At 42.4% G+C, this 14,339-nt stretch overlaps 1 long non-coding RNA gene across 2 annotated transcripts; it reads right to left on the bottom strand.

Moving 5' to 3' along the window:
• Positions 1-428: 428 nt before the first annotated feature.
• On the bottom strand, positions 429-14,111 carry LOC143783022 (uncharacterized). 2 transcript variants are annotated; one of them, XR_013217084.1, is made up of 3 exons: positions 13,956-14,111; positions 2,263-2,468; positions 429-2,185 (listed from the first exon to the last, which is right to left on the bottom strand). It is a non-coding gene; the product is annotated as an uncharacterized LOC143783022 (long non-coding RNA). The 2 variants fall into 2 exon arrangements; XR_013217085.1 differs by lacking the exon at positions 13,956-14,111 and adding an exon at positions 5,266-5,286.
• Between the last annotated feature and the right edge of the window lie 228 nt (positions 14,112-14,339).

Raw genomic sequence — 14,339 nt, 5'->3', positions numbered from 1 at the left:
GCCACTGGGTATTACGGTACTTTGTATATGAGCACAAAGATAGACATTACTACTGAATGGCGGCACAAAAATTAATTTTATTATTGCACGGGGCCACAAAAGTAGACATATGAACTAATACTGATTGGGGGCCACAAACTGAGATATTTCTACTGTGATGGGCCAAGCAGGGAGACATCAGTACTGTACTATATTTCATTTTTGCAGATACAGTAACTACGGGGGGGAACAATAGGGAGATACTGTTACTGTGCCGACCACTAGGGCAGTATTATTGCACTTTATGTCATTATCGCATGCAGTATAAAAGTGGGGGGAAAACGGGTGCAGGGTGCAGTAGAAGTGATCAGTCACAGGTCTGTGTATTCTTATATGCTATAACGACATTTCCTTATAACTTCACATTGGGAGATATTAGGGTTAACAAATGCGAATTGAAACATGTTTATTTGGCTTTCAATATTGTGTGAAATGCACGTACTTCTGGAATTGTAACCTTTATTGCCATTGTAGTTTTAGAAATGAATACGTTTAAAAAAAAAAGAAGTGTTGTGTAGCATGATTATTTTGTGAACCCACACATCTCAACAATAGTAATGCTGCTGTCGTCCAGAGAATGGTCACAGAGACAGACAAGTGACACATCAGTCAGTAGTCCAGTCCAGGACTACAAATCAAAGATGACTAAATGTTAGAACATGGGTGGAGTGATTTCTGGGACTCCAGTCTGGCGTCCATATCAGCTGTACTTGGCAGCTAGACAGGCGGCCCACAAAGCTCTTACCTTCCATCTGCACTTGGTACATGTTCATGGACATCTTGGATACTTGTAGATGAGCAGTGTGTGTCACTGGTAGTTGATGATTAATGTGTCACCTCAGATGACCCTACATCTGCCACCATTCAGGGTAGTTGGCTTCACAAGGTGACGAGACTGAATTGGGCAATAGGATTATAGAGCCCGTCTCAGTTTGTGGAGGGTGCACTTTACTTGTGTAAAGTACGTACAATCTAAAACTTTCAGTAAAAAAAATGGCTATAACGGATAAACTTCAAAATTATAGATAACAAGTGATTAAATTAGATCAAGTCTGACAATATTGTGATCATTTAATCAATATTGTCATGGACAATAGGCAAATCACTATTTGAAACTTGTACCTTTAGTTACACCAAGTGCCGGCCACTCAGGGTATGTGCACACGTTGCGGATTTTGCTGCGGATCCGCAGCAGATTGTGCGCTGCAGATTCACAACAGTTTTCCATGTGTTTACAGTACCATGTAAACCTATGGAAAACAAAATCCGCAGTGCACATGGTGCAGAAAAAACAGCACAGAAACGTAGCGTTGTTTATTCAGCAGCATATCAATTCTTTGTGCGGATTCCGCAGCGGTTTACACCTGCTCCATAATAGGAATCCGCAGGTGTAAAACCGCAGGTGGAATCCGCACAAAAACCGCAGTTAATCCGCAGGTAAAACGCAGTGCTTTTTACCTGCGGATTTCTCAAAACTGGTGCGGAAAAATCCGCAGAGGTTCCAAGTACGTGTGCACATAGCCTCAGTGTCTCCCTTCTGTATACCCTGCTGTCCATTTCCTATTGTGAAGTGTAATCCGTCTCTATCAACAGACGTACACGGAAATGAACTACAGGAAATGAGGGTGGGGCTTTGTCTCTGTACAGGAAGTGAGGGCGGGTCTTTATTTCTACAGGAAGTGGGGATGGGTCTATTTGCAGTTCTCCGTGGTGGCTCTTTTGCAGCAATTTGATGATGAAGACCTGCTTCTCGCAGTCTCCTCTTGACAGTTGATTTTGAGATGCTACCGGTACTGGATGTATCATTTATAAGGGCTGTTATCTGAGGAGCTGTCAATTTACGATTTTTGAGGCTGGTAACTTTGATGAGCTTATCCTCTGCAGCAGAGGTAACTCTTGGTCTTCCTTTCCTGGGTCGGTCCTCAAAAGATCCAGTTTCTTCACAGCGATTGATGGTTTTCATGACTGCACTTGGGGATACTTCCAAGGTTCTAGCAATGTTCCGGATTGACTGACCTTCCAATCTTAAAGTAATGATGGATTGACGTTTCTCTCTACTTAGTTGAGTGGTTCTTGCCATTTTCTGCCTTAAGACAGTTGTGGAATAGGGATCAGCACAAGATGTTTCTGTGTATCAACAATGCCTCTGCAAAACATACCTAATGGTCACAAACACTTTCTGAAGGCCAGTGATTTCACAAATTAACTATTGACAAATCATACCTGTTCATTGGAAGCCATAGCCATTCCAGACAACCTGATGAAGTTGTTTGCGAGAATGCCAAGAGGATGTAAAACGGTCATCAGAATAACAGGGGATACTTTGAGACATCTAAGAGTTAACACATTCTGGTTTGTTTCTCAAGTGTTTAGTTACTCTTCGTTTCCATATGTTCTTTCGTTTTTTTTCCTTTGCCTTCAGTCTGAATCTACAATGTGCACATTACAATAAGAACAAGAAAAGCAAAATGAATGAACAGGTGTGTCCAAAGGTTTGACCAATACTATAGGTATACTCCATTATATTTTACTATTTGAATACTAAATGTATACACAATTATATTGCACTAACGTTCTATACTAGAAGTATACTACATGAAAAAAAGTGGTGGAAAACGGAATCATTGTCGAGAACCGGAAAACAGAGTATCCAAGTATTGGACACGACTGAATGGATATAAAATTGAATACTACATTACATTACAAGTGAACATGAATGACAACAATGGTGCTCCTGACTAGCCTCTTATCCCAGCAGCAGGTAATCCCACCAATCCACTTGTTGCTAAAATTAAAATAGTGAGCCTCCTAAGAGCAGGTTCACAATTTCATACATTATATTATGGTGTACTACAGTTGTATACCACATGCTGCAAAGTAAGAATGATTTAACCCCTTCACCCCCGGAGCTTTTTTCAGTTTTCGTTTTCCGCTCCCCTCCTTCCCAGAGCCATAACTTTTTTTATTTTTCCGTAAATATGGCCATGTGAGGGCTTATTTTTTGCGGAGCCAGTTGTACTTTTAAACGACACCATTGTTTTTACCATGTCGTGTACTAGAAAACGGGAAAAAATTCCAAGTGCGGTGAAATTGCAAATAAAAGTGCAATTCCACACTTGTTTTTTGTTTGGCCAAATGCTAAAACTGACACCTGCCAGTATGATTCTCCAAGTCATTATGTGCTCATAGACACCAAACATGTCTAGGTTCTTTTTTTTATCTAAGTGGTGAAAAGAATTCCAAACTTTGCTTTAAAAAAAAAAATTGGGTGAGGGCTTATTTTTTTGCCTGCACTTTTTTTTTGCAATTTCACCGCACTTGGAATTTTTTCCCCGTTTTCTCGTACACAACATGGTAAAACCAATGGTGTCATTCAAAAGTACAATTTGTCCGGCAAAAAATAATAATATTTGCAGGTGTGCACGCATTTATGTAGTGTCTTTCTCTTCTTGTTTAGCAAAAAATAAGCCCTCACATGGCCATTGAAAAATAAAAAAAGTTATGGCTTTGGGAAGGTGGGGAGCAAAAAAACGAAAGCGAAAGCCGAAAACAGCTCCGGTCATTAAGGGGTTAATGATACCATTTTGGTGCAGATACGTTCTTTTGATCGCCCATTATTGGATTTTAATGCAATGTCGCGGTGACCAAAAAAAAGTTGGCATTCCGACTCTTTCTCGCTACGCTGTTTAGCCGATCAGGTTAATCCTTTTTTTTTTTTAATTGATAGATTGGGCAATTCTGAACGAGGCGATACCAAATATGTGTAGGTTTGATTTTTTTTATTGTTTTTTTTTTGAATGGGGCGAAAGGGGGGTGATTTAAACTTTTTTTTCATATTTTTAAAAACATTTTTTTTGCCATGCTTTAATAGCCTCCATGGGAGGCTAGAAGCTGCCACAATTTGATCGGCTCTTTTACATAGAGGCGATGCTCAGATCGCCTCTATGTAGCAAAATTACTGCATTGCTATGAGCGCCGACCACAGGGTTGCGCTCATAGCAATCCGGTATCAACAACCTTAGAGGTCTCAAGGAGACCTCGTTGTTATACCGATGAAACGATGACCTCCAATCACGTGACGGGTGTCAGCGGTGCGCGTATTTCCAGCCCGATGGCCGGAAGGGCTTGTTAAATGCCGCTGTCAGAGTTTGGCAGCGGCATTTAACTAGCTAGTAAGCGCGGTTGGATCGCGATTCCACCCGCGCCTATTGCGGGCACATGTCAGCTGTTCAAAACAGCTGACATGTCCCGGGCTTTGATGCGGGCTCACTGCCAGAACCCACATCAAAGCAGGGGATACTGCCATCGGACGTACTATTCTGTCTGATGACAGTAAGTAGTGATGAGCGAATATACTCGGTACTCGAGATTTCCTGAGCACGCCCGGGTGTCCTCCGAGTATTTTTTAATGCTCGAAGATTTAGTTTCCAGCGCTGCAGCTGAATGATTTACATCTGTTAGCCAGCATAAGTACATGTGGGGATTCCCTAGCAACCAGGCAACCCCCACATGTATTTATGCTGGCTAACAGATGTAAATCAATCAGCTGCGGCGATGAAAACGAAATCTCCAAGTACTTACAAATACTCGGAGGACACCCGAGCGTCCTCGGGAAATTTTGAGTATCGAGTATCGCTCATCACTAACAGTAAGGGGTTACAAAATAGAAATGTTAATAGTTTGCATTTTGTTAATTGATAAAAATAAAGTGAGTGAACAAAAGAGAAATCTAAAAATCAATATTTGGTATGACTTCCCTTTGCCTTCAAAACAGCATCAATTCCTCTAGGTCAGACCTGGGCAAAGCGCATACCTTCCCCGCCGCTTAATGCAGTGGTGAAGGAGGGTCCGCCAAACCCTTTTTCCACTAATCAGCATGTGAAACAGCTGAAGCGATGATGTCATTTCATTACGTCAGCTGTGGACTGCGAAGAGTCAGTGCGTCGGAGACAGGAGCAGATCACCGGGGAAATGGGAGCAAGGTGAGCATGTAGTGTTTTTTTTTTTCAAGTGCAGGATGCTTGATTGTACATGGGGAGGCTATGGGGGGGGGGGGGGGGGGGGGAGATCTCCTGCTGGACGTAGGGAGGCTATGGGGATGGGGGGGGGGATCACCTGCTCGACATGGGGAGGCTATGGGGGAGGAGCTCTCCTGCTGGACATGGGGAGGCTATGCAAGACCGTTTTATGTCACAGGTCATGTTCAGTAGGAAAGACTGAACACACCATTGCACAAGGTAGTTCTACTGCATCAGCAAGGTCTCTCCCAGGCAGAGCAGACAGGGGTTTCAATATGGGCAGTTCAAGCTCTTTTGAAGAAGCACCAAACACAGGCAATTCTGAAAACCACAGATGTAGTGGTCGGCCCAGGAAACAGTGCAGCCTATAAAAGACACATCATGCTTACTTCTCTTAGAAATAAGAATATTGCCCATACAACAATTTCTTCAAAATCATGACCCTCCTAACATCTGTTCACACACCCTCCACGCACTTAATAACCCTATGTCTTGTCTGTACTTGTACACACTGGCTGGCGACCGGTTCATGTAGAGTTTTGTGAATACCCCATTTAGCATATTATGGCTGGACCATACAATACAAACACTTTTTAGGCTCTGTGCACACGATGCGGATTTTGCTGCGGATCCGCAGCAGTTTCCCATGAGTTTACAGTACAATGTAAACCTATGGGAAACTGAAAACGCTGTGCCCATGCTGCGGAAAAAAACGCGCGGAAACGCAGCGGTTTACATTCCGCAGCATGTCAATTCTTTGTGCGGAATCCGCAGCGGTTTTGCACCTGCTCCATAATAGAAAACCGCAGGTGTAAAACCGCAGTGGAATCCGCACAAAAACCACAGTAAATTCACTATAAATCCACAGGAAAAACAGTGTTTTTGCTCTGCGGATTTATCAAATCCGCTGCGGAAAAATCCGCAGTGGACCATTCTACGCGTGCACATACCCTTACCATTCACTTTCGTGTCTCCCCTACTTCCTCATAGGATTGTAAGCTGGCGAGCAGCAGGCCTCACTCCTTTTGGTATCTATTGAGTTATATGTTATTCTGTAATGTCTATTTTGTCTGTACGAGTCCTCTCTAAAATGTAAAGTGCTGAAGAATATGTTGGCGCTATAAAAAGAAAAATAATAATTATTACTATGTCCAGCAGTGCCACCAGCTCAAGGGTTTGCGTGAGCAATATCCAACGAAGATCTGTGCTTAGTTTTCCAAGATGTTTGGGACAACCTCGCTGCTAAGTTCCTCCAAAAATTTTGTGGAAATGTCTCTAGAACTGATGCCATTTTAAAGCACAGGCTGGTCACGTCAAATACTGGTTTGACAACGCTCTCTCACTTGTTCATTCACTTTGCCATACATGCTCTGTTCCATAAATGGTTATATAACCCGACTTCCCCTGTACAACCACCAAAAACCCTTTTACCCTTTATGTTTGATGTGACAGCCGCTGACTCCTGCTGCTCCCCCACCGACCCCCTGGGACAATGACTCGAGTATAAGCCGAGAGCTTTCAGCCTAAAAAAAAATGGGCTGAAAACCTTGGCTTATACTCGAGTATATATGGTAAGTTCACCCACGCTGTATATTAATCCTGTCCGTGCAGTCCGATAGCGTCCTTTCTGCGCTATCACTTCTCCTGGATACTGATTGCCGTCCTCCTCATTTGACTGAAGTGGATGACGCAGGAGGCATCCTCCACGTAGCCGGGTGAAATCTCGCACCTGTGCAGAGAAATCATCGGCTCGTGCCTGGCACTATGCTCTGCCCTACTACCTGGGGGTAGAGCCAAAAACATAAGTGCACATGCACCAGCATACATCTTTCCAGAACTATTTTGTATACCAGCGTGCATACACTTATCTTTTCGGCTTTGCGCAGGCGAAAGATTTTGGCCGCCTATGAGGATCATGCAGGAGGCATCATCCACGTCAACTAAAGCAGGAAGATGGAGATCAGCAGCCGGGAGGAGGGATAGAGAGCGCAGAAAGGAACGACAGTATCATCATATAAAGTGGGGGAAATCCAAAAGGTTTTTTGGGGGGTATACTGGGGCAGTCAGAGGGTTATATAAGCATTTATGAAATGCAACATTGGTGCTGAATAAGGTCATACTTTTAGTTGACACATGACAAAACTGGTGACAGGTTCCCTTTAATCACTGCTGACGCAGGGAATTTATATTTTAGTACCCTTATTCTAAGAGCCATAGCTTTTTTTTGTACTTTTATTGATTTTTTTTTTTTTTTTTTTTTTTACAGCTTTCATTGTGTAACGTCATGATTCTCCAGGTCAGTATGATTGCAGCAATATCAAATTTCTACAGTTTATTTTTAACCCCTTCATGACCCAGCATATTTTGACCTTAATGACCTGTCCGTTTTTTGCAATTCTGACCAGTGTCCCTTTATGAGGTAATAACTCAGGAACACTTCAACGGATCCTAGCGGTTCTGAGACTGTTTTTTCGTGACATATTGGGCTTCACGTTAGTGGTAAATTTAGGTCGATAATTTTTGAGTTTATTTGTGAAAAAAATGGAAATTTGGCTAAAATTTTGGAAATTTCGCAATTTTCACATTTTGATTTTTTATTCTGTTAAACGAGAGAGTTATGTGACACAAAATAGTTAATAAATAACATTTCCCACATATCTACTTTACATCAGCACAATTTTGGAAACAAATTTTTATTTTGCTAGGAAGTCATAAGGGTTAAAATTTGACCAGCGATTTCTCATTTTTACAACGAAATTTACAAAACCATTTTTTTTAGGGACCATCTCACATTTGAAGTCAGTTTGAGGGGTCTATATGGCTGAAAATACCCAAAAGTGACACCATTCTAAAAACTGCACCCCTCAAGGTGCTCAAAACCATATTCAAGAAGTTTATTAACCCTTCAGGTGCTTCACAGCAGCAGAAGCAACATGGAAGGAAAAAATGAACATTTAACTTTTTAGTCACAAAAATGATCTTTTAGCAACAATTTTTTTATTTTCCCAAGGGTAAAAAGAGAAACTGGACCCCAAAAGTTATTGTACAATTTGTCCTGAGTACGCCGATACCCCATATGTGGGGAAGAACCACTTTTTGGGCGCACGACAGGGCTCGGAAGGGAAGGAGCGCCATTTGACTTTTTCAATGAAAAATTGGCTCCAATCTTTAGCGGACACCATGTCGCGTTTGGAGAGCCCCAGTGTGCCTAAACATTGGAGCTCCCCCACAAGTGACCCCATTTTGGAAACTAGACCCCCCCAAGGAAATTATCTAGATGCATAGTGAGCACTTTGAACCCCCAGGTGCTTCACAAATTGATCCGTAAAAATGAAAAAGTACTTTTTTTTTCACAAAAAAATTCTTTTAGCCTCAATTTGTTCATTTCCAACAGGATAAAATGGATCCTAAAATTTGTTGGGCAATTTCTCCTGAGTACACCGATACCTCACATGTGGTCACAAACCACTGTTTGTGCACACGGCAGGGCTCGGAAGGGAAGGCGCGCCATTTGACTTTTGAATGAAAAATTAGCTACAATCGTTAGCGGACACCATGTCGCGTTTGGAGAGCCCCTGTGTGCCTAAACATTGGAGCTCCTCCACATGTGACCCCATTTTGGAAACTAGACCTCCCGTGGAACTAATCTAGATGTGCACTCACCACTTTAAACCCCCAAGTGCTTCACAGAAGTTTATAACGCAGAGCCGTGAAAATAAAAAATCATTTTTCTTTCCTCAAAAATTATTTTTTAGCCCGCAATTTTTTTTCCCCAAGAGTAACAGGAGAAATTGGACCCCAAAAGTTGTTGTCCAGTTTGTCCTGAGTACGCTGATACCCCATATGTGGGGGGAACCACCGTTTGGGCACACGTTGGGGCTCAGAAGGGAAGTAGTGAAATTTTGGAATGCAGACTTTGATGTAATTGTCTGCAGGCATCATGTTTCGTTTGCAGAGCCCCTGATGTGCCTAAACAATAGAAACCCCCCACAAGTGACCCCATTTTGGAAACTAGACCCCCCAAGGAACTTATCTAGGTATGTGGTGAGCACTTTGAACCCCCAAGTGCTTCACAGAAGTTTACAACGCAGAGCCGTGAAAATAAAAAATCATTTTTCTTTCCTCAAAAATGATGTTTTATCAAGCAATTTTTTATTTTCGCAAGGGTAACAGGAGAAATTGGACCCCAAAAGTTGTTGCCCAGTTTGTCCTGAGTATGCTCCTACCCCATATGTGGGGGTAAACCACTGTTTGGGCACACGTCAGGGCTCGGAAGGGCGGGAGCACCATTTGACTTTTTGAACGCAAGATTGGCTGGAATCAATGGTGGCGCCATGTTGCGTTTGGAGACCCCTGATGTGCCTAACCCTAATCCCAACTCTACCCATAACCCTAATCACAACCCTAAGCCCAACACACCCCTAACCCTAATCCCAACCACAATTCTAACCCCAACACACCCCTAACCATAACCCTAACCACAAGCCTAATCTTAACCCTATTTCCAACCCTAGTCCAAATTCCAACCCTAACTCTAATTCCAACCCTAACCCTAAGGCTATATGCCCACGTTGTGGATTCGTGTGAGATTTTTCCGCACAATTTTTGAAAAATCCGCAGGGAAAAGGCACTGCGTTTTACCTGCGGATTTACCGCGGATTTCCAGTGTTTTTTGTGCAGATTTCACCTGCGGATTCCTATTGAGGAACAGGTGTAAAACGCTGCGGAATCTGCACAAAGAATTGACATGCTGCGGAAAATACAATGCAGCGTTTCCGCGCGGTATTTTCCGCACCATGGGCACAGCGGATTTGGTTTTCCATAGGTTTACATGGTACTGTAAACCTGATGGAAAACTGCTAGGAATCTGCTGCGGATCCGCAGCCAAATCCGCACCGTGTGCACTTAGCCTAATTCTAAGAGCATGTGCACGCTGCGGATCCACAGCTGCGGGTCCGCAGCAGTTTCCCATGAGTTTACAGTTCAATGTAAACCTATGGGAAACAAAAAACGCTGTGCACATGCTGTGGAAAATACTGTGTGGAAGCGCAGCGGCTTACATTCCACAGCATGTCACTTCTTTCTGCCGATTCCGCAGCGGTTTTACAGCTGCTCCTATAGAAAACCGCAGTTGTAAAACCGCAGTGAAATCCGCAGAAAAACCGCAGCGGTTTTGCATTGCGGAAAAATCCACAGAGGACCAGAATACGTGTGCACATAGCCTAGCCCTAACCCTAGTTCTAACCCTAGCCCTAACCCCAGTTCTAACCCTAACCCTAGTGGAAAAATAAAAGTAAATATATTTTCTTTATTTTATTATTGTCCCTACCTGTGGGGGGTGATAAAGGAGGAGGTTCATTTACTATTTTTTTTATTTTGATCACTGTGATAAAACCCATCACAGTGATCAAAATGTACATGGAACGAATCAGCCGGCCGGCAGATTCGGCGGGCGCACTGCGCATGCGCCCGCCATTTTGGAAGATGGCGGCGCCCATGGAACAGACGGACGGACACCGGGAGGGCTCGGTAAGTATGAGGGGGATCGGAGCACAGGGGGAGCGGACAGGAGGACGGAGGGGAGCGGAGCACAGAACGGAGGACTGGGGAGATCGGTGGCGGTGGGCAGATTAGGGTTTCCAGCCATGGCCGATGATATTGCAGCATCGGCCATGGCTGGATTGTAATATTTTACCACTTTTCATAGGTGAAATATTACAAATTGCTCTGATTGGCTGTTGAAAGTGCAACAACCAATCAGAGCGATCGTAGCCAGGTGGGGACTAAGCCACCCCCCTGGGCTAAAGTACCACTCCCCCTGTCCATGCAGATCAGGTGAAATTGGAGTTAACCCTTTCACCCGATCTGCAGGGACGCGATCCCTCCATGACACCACATAGGCGTCACAGGTCGGATTGGCACAGACTTTCATGACGCCTACGTGGCGTCACAGGTCGGGAAGGGGTTAAGGGCGTAACCAGATGGCCGTATAAATCGCACAGAGATCGGAACGCAATGCCAGACTGGCCGGCGGCTCTCCAGACCCGAGTGCGACAGCTGCATAGAAACACATGAAACGGACACACTGAGATCGGGAGAGCCGCCAGCCAATCCGTACACTGCTTTCCACTCTCCATCCAATTTATACGGCCATCGGAATGCGCTCTTATACACATACACACAGTACAGAGCAAAAGTTTGGACACAGCTTCTCATTTAAAGATTTTTCTGTATTTTCATGACTATGAAAATTGTACATTCACACTGAAGGCATCAAAACTATGAATTAACACATGTGGAATTATATACTTAATTTCAGTTGCTTCACACTCTTTTTGTGTCTTATATTCTAGGTTCTTCAAAGTAGCCACCTTTTGCTTTGATGACTGCTTTGCACACTCTTGGCATTCTCTTGATGAGCTTCAAGAGGTAGTCACCGGGAATGGTCTTCCAACAATCTTGAAGGAGTTCCCAGAGATGCTTAGCACTTGTTGGCCTTTTGCCTTCAGTCTGCGGTCCAGCTCACCCCAAACCATCTCGATTGGGTTCAGGTCTGGTGACTGTAGAGGCCAGGTCATCTGGCGCAGCACCCCATCACTCTCCTTCTTGGTCAAATAGCCCTTACACAGCCTGGAGGTGTGTTTGGGGTCATTGTCCTGTTGAAAAATAAATGATGGTCCAACTAAACACAAACTGGATGGAATAGCATGCCGCTGCAAGATGCTGTGGTAGCCATGCTGGTTCAGTATGCCTTCAATTTTGAATAAATCCCCAACAGTGTCACCAGCAAAGCACCCCCACACCATCACACCTCCTCCTCCATGCTTCACGGTGGGAACCAGGCATGTAGAGTCCATCCGTTCACCTTTTCCTTGTGTTCTTTAGCCGAAACAAGTCTCTTCTGCTTGTTGCCTGTCCTTAGCAGTGGTTTCCTAGCAGCTATTTTACCATGAAGGCCTGCTGCACAAAGTCTCCTCTTAACAATTGTTGTAGAGATGTGTCTGCTGCTAGAACTCTGTGTGGCATTGACCTGGTCTCTAATCTGAGCTGCTGTTAACCTGCGATTTCTGAGGCTGGTGACTCGGATAAACTTATCCTCAGAAGCAGAGGTGACTCTTTGTCTTCCTTTCCTGGGGCGGTCCTCATGTGAGCCAGTTTCTTTGTAGCGTTTGATGGTTTTTGCCACTGCACTTGGGGACACTTTCAGAGTTTTCCCAATTTTTTGGACTGACTGACCTTAATTTCTTAAAGTAATGATGGCCACTCGTTATTCTTTACTTAGCTGCTTTTTTCTTGCCATAATACAAATTCTAATGGTCTATTCAGGACTATCAGCTGTGTATCCACCAGACTTCTGCTCAACACAACTGATGGTCCCAACTCCATTTATAAGGCAAGAAATCCCACTTATTAAACCTGACAGGGCACACCTGTGAAGTGAAAACCATTCCCGGTGACTACCTCTTGAAGCTCATCAAGAGAATGCCAAGAATGTGCAAAGCAGTCATCAAAGCAAAAGGTGGCTAATTTGAAGAACCTAGAATATAAGACATAACAAAAAAGTGTGAAACAACTGAAATTAAGTATATAATTCCACATGTGTTAATTCATAGTTTTGATGCCTTCAGTGTGAATGTACAATTTTCATAGTCATGAAAATACAGAAAAATCTTTAAATGAGGTGTGTCCAAACTTTTGGTCTGTAATATTTTATTTTTCTGTTGAAGTGGTGCGACGGCTCTTTTTTTAAAATATTTTTTGCAAGGCAAGCTTTTATTGATAAAATTTGTAATTTTATTTATATATTACCTTCATTTTATTACATATTTAATATATTATTGATACAATTTATTATATTAATACATTATATTTTATTATTTATTGATAGAAGTTTATTAAATTATACAGATGTTTTATCATTTATTGATAAGATGTATTATATGGTATTTATTGGTACCATATTTTAGATATTAATTTGATACCATATTTATTCATTTAAATATTTAATATATTATAACATGTTATTATATGATATATATAGGTACCATATATTTTATGATTTTTATATTTGATACCATTTTTATTTATTATATTTAACATATTACTGCATATATTTGATACATTTTCCAATTTATTTATATACGGCTACCATTTTTACTTCATATTAATATTATTTATGCCATTTTTTATTATATATTTTACTATTTATTGATAACACTTTGGGATAGAAACAAAGTTTTGATCGCTTATTACATTTTTTTGGGCAGAGTCAGAAAAACAACAACGCAGTTCTGCGGCTTCATAATTTTATTACCCGATCTGGTTTCTTGTAAGGTTTGATGATTGAACTTTTATAGACGCAGCGATAAATATGTATTATTTTTCACTTTTTTTTTTTTAGTATCATTATTTTCAATGGTTGAATGGGGTTTGGGTCGACTATAAATTATTAATGTCTAAAATCTTTGCACAGTACAGCCCGCTATATTATACTACAGTTGTATATAATCTATGTTTAATCCATTATATTATACATATATAGGAAATACTGCACTGGATTATACAGCTCTAATATATATATATATATATATATATATATATATATATATATATATATATATATATATATATATAATATATAATATTACAGCTATCCCATAGATATAGTAAGTTAGTTATATCCCTCCCTATGTAATATATGCAGATCTGTTCCCTCCATGTTAGCACACACAGGACATGTCCGTGTTCAGGAGCCGCAGGCCACAGTCACGTCGTCCTCTCATTGTGGGCAGTGTAATGGCGGCCGGGCCTGTCCCCGGTCACCGCGGCCTCACACAGGCCCGGGGAAGGGGAGGAGGTGACAGGGCCGCCGTCCTCAGCCCTCATCCTCGCCATTACCTGCTCCCGCCGTCAGCTCAGCTCTCCTCCTATATGGGCTCCTTCCAGGTGTGATGTCATTTCCTGGAGCGTGTTCTTATTAGCAAACGCAGGAGGAGAAGCCGCCATTATACATTTTTTCTGAGCCGTCCGATGCCGGTGTAGGTGAACAACACGGACACACGTGGAGGAAAATTCCAGGAAACCCCGGGAATCACATCTCCATACGCGAATTTTAGTCAAAACTATAAAGTATTTTATGATTATTCATTACATGAGGGGACAAAAATGGAGAGGAAAGTGATGGCTATGCAAATTAGGTGTGAGGAGAGGAAATGGGGGGCTGGAAACGTATCAGGGGCTTTTGGGCAGGAAAGTGTATAAAAAAAAAAAAAAAAATCCCTA

Source organism: Ranitomeya variabilis, chromosome 6 (genome assembly GCF_051348905.1).
Source record: "Ranitomeya variabilis isolate aRanVar5 chromosome 6, aRanVar5.hap1, whole genome shotgun sequence".
Lineage (NCBI taxonomy): Eukaryota > Metazoa > Chordata > Amphibia > Anura > Dendrobatidae > Ranitomeya > Ranitomeya variabilis.
The sequence above is the reverse complement of the archived record's forward strand: the minus strand, read 5'-3'. Positions and strand labels throughout refer to the sequence as shown.